Raw genomic sequence first — 7,910 nt, 5'->3', positions numbered from 1 at the left:
TCTCAGTTTTTGTGAAAATCAGATTAGTTTGTTCCAGCTCAATCGATATATTTGGGAACATTTTGAGTACAATGTAAATTTTGCTTTTGCTTTTGAGCAATATCTTTTGGGAGAAACAGAGAATGCAGAAAACTGCACCACTTCACAATAACTTCCAAGTTACAACCCTTCTGATACCCACTTCCACAAGCAAACTTCAGGTTTTTGTCAAGATCAAGTATCATATTTATTCCTACCTTCTGGACCTTGAGTGGAGGATAGCCTGTCCTACCACCTCCACCCCACCCCCTAATCCCACCTTCTTTCACCAAGGCCCCAGGCCAAGGCTGGGAGGCCTGGATTTTTGGCTTGCCCTATTGGCTCAAGCAGCCCTGGGTGCCAGCTGAACACCAGTCAAAGTCCACTGAAGCAACCATTATTTATCATAGCACTTATGTATTTCCTAGCCATTTCATATGTATAAAACTGTGCTGCCATTTTTATTTGGTTCCTATTCTTTTTTATGTGTCACTGATGAAGCATTTTGAGCATTATGCCCCTTTCCTATTTTCCCCATATGTTTGGATGGGTTTTTTGCAAAATTTTGCATATTTCAGTGCTTTAGGGGGAATGCCCAGGTCAAATTTAGCAGACTGCATATTATGTTTATGTACATTTATGTATATAGATATATATATATATATATATATATATATATATATATATATGTAAATCTGAGGACACCAAGTAAAGATATATAGATACAGACATTTCTTTAACCTAATTTGATATTTCTACATACCTATATTCCTTTTTAAAAATAAATTATTTATTCAAGTTCCAACACAAAACAAGGCGTTCCTGTTTTCCTCCAACGGATTTGAGGTCTTATAAACCACATGATGCGAAACAAGTTCTAGGACTGACACTGACAAAGTGAGCAGGAAGCCACTGACATTTCTGGCTTGTGAAGGTTCACCCTCAGCACCATTTGTCACACAAGGAAAGGGGCACATACAGTCAAGGGCGCAGAAAAGGCAGGGAGAAGTACTGGCTGCAAAACCAGTCTCCCAATGGAGATGCAGAAGACCACCAAGAGAGGGTTGTCAATTTCTACTTGCCAACAGCACAGATACTTGAGTTTAACATGATAAAATTATTAGAAAACCTCATGGCTGCAATGGTATGAGTTTCTGTCCAGAGGTAAAGAGGAATCCAGCTTCTCAATGAGGACCACTGACTGCCAAGCCAGAAGGTCTCCTCTTCATGACCAAAAGCAGTGGAAGACAACAAAGTTCCTTCATGCAGAACTCCTGAACTTCAAGTAACCCAAGTACAGCTTCCTAATGTCTCTCTCCTCCTAATTATTTATTTATTCATTGCTTCTGTTCCTGTACCACGTCACTGATTCCTGCATAAAATTCTTGAAAGCTGGTTCTTCATGGCTTTCTTCTGTAACTTTATGGTCAATATCATCTGTATCACTATCTTCTGCATCTTCTTCCTCATCTGCTGCATCTCGGGTTAGAATCAAATGAGAAAGAGTCACTGAAGAAGCTGAATTTTCTGCGGCTACCCCAGGATCCAAGGCCACAGACCCCTTATCTTTTCAAAGATGGTCCAGTTCCTCTTTTTGCTGCTGGCTTTGTGTATGGGCCCGTGTTTTCTTCAGACGTTCATATTCAGGGTGATATTCCCATTCATACTCTTCTGTGGCACTGGTGACTTGCACAAAGAGTTTTTCTAAGCCTATGCCCAGGATAGCAGACACCCCCATCACCCTGAGTGAACTATAAAACTCATCCAAGATGGGGTAGAGCCAAGATGGCAGGTGGAAAGCAGGGACTGGCCTAAAGCTCTCCCCCAGGACCCTCCAAACACCTATAAAAATGGCTCTGAACAAATTCTAGAATTGCAGACCGATGAAATAGAAGAGGGAAACAAGGCTCCAGCCTAGGACAACCTGGATGGTCACTGGGTAAGGTCTATCACACGGAGCTGGGAGTGGAGTGGAGCAGAACCCAGCGTGGGCTGTGCCTGGACCATCCAGACTGGGAGCCAGGTGGAAAAGGCCCTAGCACCCTGAATCAGTGAGCTGTGGCAGTTACCAGACTTCTCAACCCACAAACACCAAAGACAACAGAGACGTTTAGTGGGAAAAAACTGCAGTGACAGAATGAAAGGAGTTCACAGTTCAGCCACTGCTCCAGGGGCAGTGGAGGTAGTGCAGCTAAAGAACTACAGCTGCAGTTGCTTCCAGCCCCAGGCCCACCTGGTGGTGGATCTGAGCAGGAGTGAAGAGCCTGCTGAGTGGCCGTCCAGGTTGGAGGTTCGTGGGGGAGGAGTAGTGCTGGTGTGGTAGAGCTTGCTGTGTAGAAAAAGCTCTGAAAACAACAGCACAGCCCCTCAAGCTTGGGACCAAGTACTCTATACTCTACAAGCAGTCATACCCTGACGAAAAACTCAAGGGTCAAGTAGTTGGCTGGGAACATGGCCAGGCAGCGAAAATGCACTCAGATCCAGACTCAGACTTTGGAATCTTTCTTTGGTGACAGAGAAGACCAAAACACACAGCCAGAAGAAGTCAACAAAGTCAAAGAGCCTACATGAAAAGCCTCCAAGAAAAATATGAATTGTTCTCAGGCCATGGAAGAGCTCAAAAAGGATTTGGAAAAGCAAGTTAGAGAAGTAGAAGAAAAATTGGGAAGAGAAATGAGAGTGATGGGAGAAAACCATGAAAAACAAGTCAATGACCTGCTAAAGGAGACCCAAAAAATACTGAAGAAAATAACACCTTAAAAACTAGACTAACTCAAATGGCAAAAGAGCTCCAAAAAGCCAATGAGGAGAAGAATGCCTTGAAAGGCAGAATTAGCCAAAAGGAAAAGGAGATCGAAAAGATCACTGAAGAAAATACTACCTTAAAATTTAGATTGGAGCAAGTGGAAGCTAGTGACTTTATGAGAAATCAAGATATTATAAAACAGAACCAAATGAATGAAAAAAATGGAAGACAATGTGAAATATCTCATTGGAAAAAACACTGACCTGGAGAATAGATCCAAGAGAGATAATTTAAAAATTATTGGACTACCTGAAAGCTATGATCAAAAAAAAGAGCCTAGATATCATCTTTCAAGAAATTATCAAGGAAAACTGCCCTGATATTCTAGAGCCACAGGGCAAAATAGAAATTGAAAGAATCCATCGATCACCTCCTCAAATAGATCCCAAAAAGAAATCTCCTAGGAATATTGTCGCCAAATTCCAGAGCTCCCAGATCAAGGAGAAAATACTGCAAGCAGCCAGAAAAAAACAATTTGAGTATTGTGGAAACCCAATCAGAATAACCCAAGATCCGGCAGCTTCTACATTAAGAGATCGAAGGGCTTGGAATGCGATATTCCAGAGGTCAATGGAGCTAGGACTAAAACCTAGAATCACCTACCCAGCAAAACTGAGTATCATGCTCCAAGGCAAAATATGGATTTTCAATAAAATAGAGGACTTTCAAGCTTTCTCAGTGGAAAGACCAGAACTGAATAGAAAATTTGACTTTCAAACACAAGAATCAAGAGAAGCATGAAAAGGTAATCAAGAAACAGAAATTGCAAGGGACTTACTAAAGTTGAACTGTTTTGTTTTCATTCCTACATGGAAAGATGATGTGTATGATCCATGAGACCTCAGTATTAGGGCAGTTGAAGGGAATATGCATATATATATACACATATATGTTTATGTATATATATAGGTGAATGTGTATGTATGTATGTATCTATGTGTATATGTATGTATGTGTATGTATGTGTATATATATATGTGTGTGTTTATATATATGTATTTATATGTATGTGTATATATTTATATGTGTATGTATATATATGTGTATGTGTATATATATATATATATATATATATATATATATATATATATATAAGTAAAAGAGAGAGAGCAGACACAGGGTGAGTTGAAGATGAAGGGAAGATATCTAAAAGAAATAAAATGAAATTAAGGGATGAGAGAGCAACATAGTGAGAGAGGGAGATAGGGAGAGATAGAATGGGGTGGATTATCTTGCATAAAGGTGGCAAGAGGAAGCAGTTCTGTGGGAGGAGGGGAGAGGGCAGGTGAGGGGGGGAATGAGTGAACCTTGCTCTCATCAGATTTGGCCTGAGGGGGAATACCATACATACTCAGTTGGGTATCTTACCCCACAGGAAAGAAGAGGGAGGAAGATAAAAAAAAAAAATAAAGGCGGGGGGATGATGGAGGGGAGGGCAGATGGGGGTGGAGGTAATCAAAACAAACACTTTGGAAAGAGGACAGGGTCAAGGGAGAAAATTCAATAAAGCGGGATGGGTTGGGAAGGAGCAAAATGTAGTTAGCCTTTCACAACATGAGTATTGTGGAAGGGTTATACATAAAGATACATGTGTGGCCTAGGTTGAATTGCTTGACTTCTTAGGGAGGGTGGGTGGGAAGGGAAGAGGGGAGAGAATTTGGAACTCAAAGTTTTAAAATCAGATGTTCAAAAACAAAAAAAGTTTTTGCATGCAACTAAAAAATAAGATACACAGGCAATGGGGCGTAGAAATTTATCTTGCCCTACAAGAAAGGAAGGGAAAAGGGGATGAGAGGGGAGGGGGGGTGATAGAGGGGAGGGCTGACTGGGGAACAAGGCAACCAGAATATAAGCCATCTTGGAGTGGGGGGGAGGGTAAAAATGGGGAGAAAATTTGTAATTCAAAATGTTGTGAAAATCAATGCTGAAAACCAAATATGTTAAATAAATAAAATTAAATTTAAATTTAAAAAAAATAAAAGAAAGTATCCACCGATCACCTCCTGAAAAGGATCCCAAAAAGAAAACTTCTAGGAACATTGTTGCCAAATTCCAGAGCTCCCAGATCAAGGAAAAATACTGCAGGCAGCCAGAAAGAAACAATTTGAGTATTGTGGAAACACAACCAGGATAACACAAGATCTAGCAGATTCTACATTAAGGGATCGAAGGGCTTGGAATATGATATTCCAGAAGTCAACAGAGCTAGGAATAAAACCAAGAATCACTTACCCAGCAAAACTGAATATCATGCTCCAAGGCAAAATATGGATTTTAAATAAAATAGAGGACTTTCAAGTTTTCTCAGTGCAAAGACCAGAGCTGAATAGAAAATTTGACTTTCAAACACAAGAATCAAGAGAAGCATGAAAAGGTAAACAAGAAAGAGAAATCATAAGGGACTTACTAAAGTTGAACTGTTTTGTTTACATTCCTACATGGACAGATGATGTGTATAACTCATGAGACCTCAGTATTAGGGTAGCTGAAGGGAACACACACACACACACACACACACACACACACACACAAACACACACACATGTATAGATATATATAGATAAATATATATATAGATATATATAGAAAGAGGGCACAGGGTGAGTTGAATATGAAGGGATGATATCTAAAAAAAATCAAATTGGGGATGAGAGAGGAATATATTGAGAGAGGGAGAAAGGGAGAGATAGAATGGGGTAAATTATCTTGCACAAAAGTTGCTAGAAAAAGCAGTTCTGTAGGAAGGGAAGAAGGTGCAGGGGAGTGGGAATGAGTGAACCTTGCTCTCATCAGATTTGACCTGAGGAGGGAATAACATACACACTCAATTGGGTATCTTACCCCACAGGAAAGAAGGAGGAAGGAGATAAAAAAAGGGGGGATGACAGAAGGTAGGGTGTGGCCAGAATGGCCTTTGTTTTCTTTAAGTGACTCAGCTTACCTCATTGAGCCTTGCTGGGCACTGGGGGCTTCCCTTCCGGGGCAGGAAGCCTAGAAACCATGCCAGGAAGAAGAGAATTTCCTGTGTGATGAGTCATGGGGCTGGCTGAGGGGAGGCGTTAACTCCAGAGCTATGCCCTGTTGGGTGTTACCCTAGTCTACGCTAGGGGGAGGGGCCGACTCAAGAACCAATCGTCCCTGGTCATTCAGGTGGCGCTTGATGATGTCAAAAACTCTATAAGAGGGGAGAGGACAGCTTGAAGAGCTCTCTTTCCTTTTCTGGTTGGCATGGGAGCAGTGGCAGCGTGACTCTGGGCCAGCCCTTGCTCTCGGTCTGAGCCCAGATATTGGTAACTATGAATTGTATTGGGTCTGTCTGTTGATATTTGTAATTTGTTTGTATTTTGTTCTGAAGTTCAGGATACTGGTTTTGTTTTACCCCGAACTAAATGAATATTCTGAACTTCAGGATGCTGGCTGTTTGTTCCCCTGAACTAGTTGACTGTAATCTGTATTTGGCCTGTCTCTTGATGCTTGTCTGAATGCTCCCCTGAACTAACTGAATGCTAACTGAATGCTGGCGTTTTTCCCCTGATCTAAATGAATGTTGTCTGTATGCTAACTGAATGCTGGATTAAAGTAAGCTGGTGAACCACTTCACCATGCTTTCCCTGTTTAAGCAGATAAAAAGAACCTGTGCTTTCCCGGCATCTCAGCAGCCTCCTAGGTGCTGGCAGCCTCCTGGGTGCTGGCTGTGGTGGGGGTGGGGGGGCGGGGAGATCTTGCGCCCCCACAGAAGCTGCTAGCTGGGTTGTTAAAACAGAGGGCAGATGGGGGAGGAGGTAATCAAAAGAAAACACTTTCGAAAAGGGACAGGGTCAAGGGAGAAAACTGAACAAAGAGGGATAGGATAGGAAGGAGAAAAATATAGTTAGTCTTTCATAACATGAGAATTGTGAAAGGGTTTTACATAATGACACACATGTGGCCTATGTTGAATTGCTTGCCTTCTTAGGGAGGGTGGGTGGGGAGGGAAGAAGGGGGAGAATTTGGAACTCAAAGTTTTAAAAGCAGATGTTCAAAAAAAAGTTTTTGCATGCAACTAAGCAATAAGATATACAGCATTGGTGCATAAAAATCTATCTTGCCCTACAAGAAAGTAAGAGAAAAGTGGATGGGGGGAGTGGGGTGACAGAAGGGAGGGCTGACTGGGGAATGGGGCAATCAGAATATGTGCCTTGGAGTGGGGGGGAGGGTAGAAATGGGGAGAAAATTTGTAATTCAAACTCTTGTGAAAATCAATGCTGAAAACTAAAAATATTAAATAAATAAAGAAAAGAATAAAAAAACTCATCCAACACTAGACTCATAGAATGAGTCAGATTGCTGACATATGTACTTTCTTGATTTAAGGCAATCTTGGAAGGTTTCAAAATCCTGCATCCATTCCACTGCAAAGCTGTGATCAATTATGTCAGTCTTGTTCATGACCACAATGAAAGGCAACTTGGTTTTATACAGGATACTGCATGCATACAACATGTTGGACGTGAAGGTAACAGGGCTGGTCCTTCTAGATGTATCCATTACATAAAAGACAATTGTTGGAGATGAGGACACCAAGTCTTCAGTGATAATTGTACCAGAAGCTTACCAGGTGAACACCTCAATCTGTCCAGGCAGGTCAATCAAGACATACTGGGACATGTTCCGGGACTTCTCAATAAACTTCATGACCTGATCAAACCTGGTAGCAAAGAGATTAAGGAAGGTCACTATGCCACTATTGGGTCCGAGTCTATACTGTTTCATGACTTCCTTATATTTCACTGTGTCTTGAATATCAATGCTGGCTGTGAAAGGGACCTCGTGCATGGCCCATATCTATATTTCTCAATATGTAGACATAGTACTCTGTTTCAGTAGATATTATTAAAATGCCAGCTATTATTGGAGATGAACCATAAAATACATTCATTTCTTTGTATTTCCATATACAAGGTTTGAAACTTAAATCTTTTCAAAGAATTTCATGAAGTTATATGAAGTACTCAGCAGTTTTTCCACAGGCTACTTTCTCTTTTCTAACACTCGTAGACCTAGGGGTACACCCTTCCTCCCCCCACTCACACACACACACATACAC

The 7,910-nt window shown here is 41.3% G+C and overlaps 1 pseudogene; it reads right to left on the bottom strand.

Annotated features, from left to right (window-relative positions):
- Positions 1 to 1,321: 1,321 nt before the first annotated feature.
- On the bottom strand, positions 1,322 to 7,591 carry LOC118844544 (annotated as a pseudogene).
- Between the last annotated feature and the right edge of the window lie 319 nt (positions 7,592 to 7,910).

Source organism: Trichosurus vulpecula, chromosome 3 (assembly GCF_011100635.1).
Source record: "Trichosurus vulpecula isolate mTriVul1 chromosome 3, mTriVul1.pri, whole genome shotgun sequence".
Lineage (NCBI taxonomy): Eukaryota > Metazoa > Chordata > Mammalia > Diprotodontia > Phalangeridae > Trichosurus > Trichosurus vulpecula.
The sequence above is the reverse complement of the archived record's forward strand: the minus strand, read 5'-3'. Positions and strand labels throughout refer to the sequence as shown.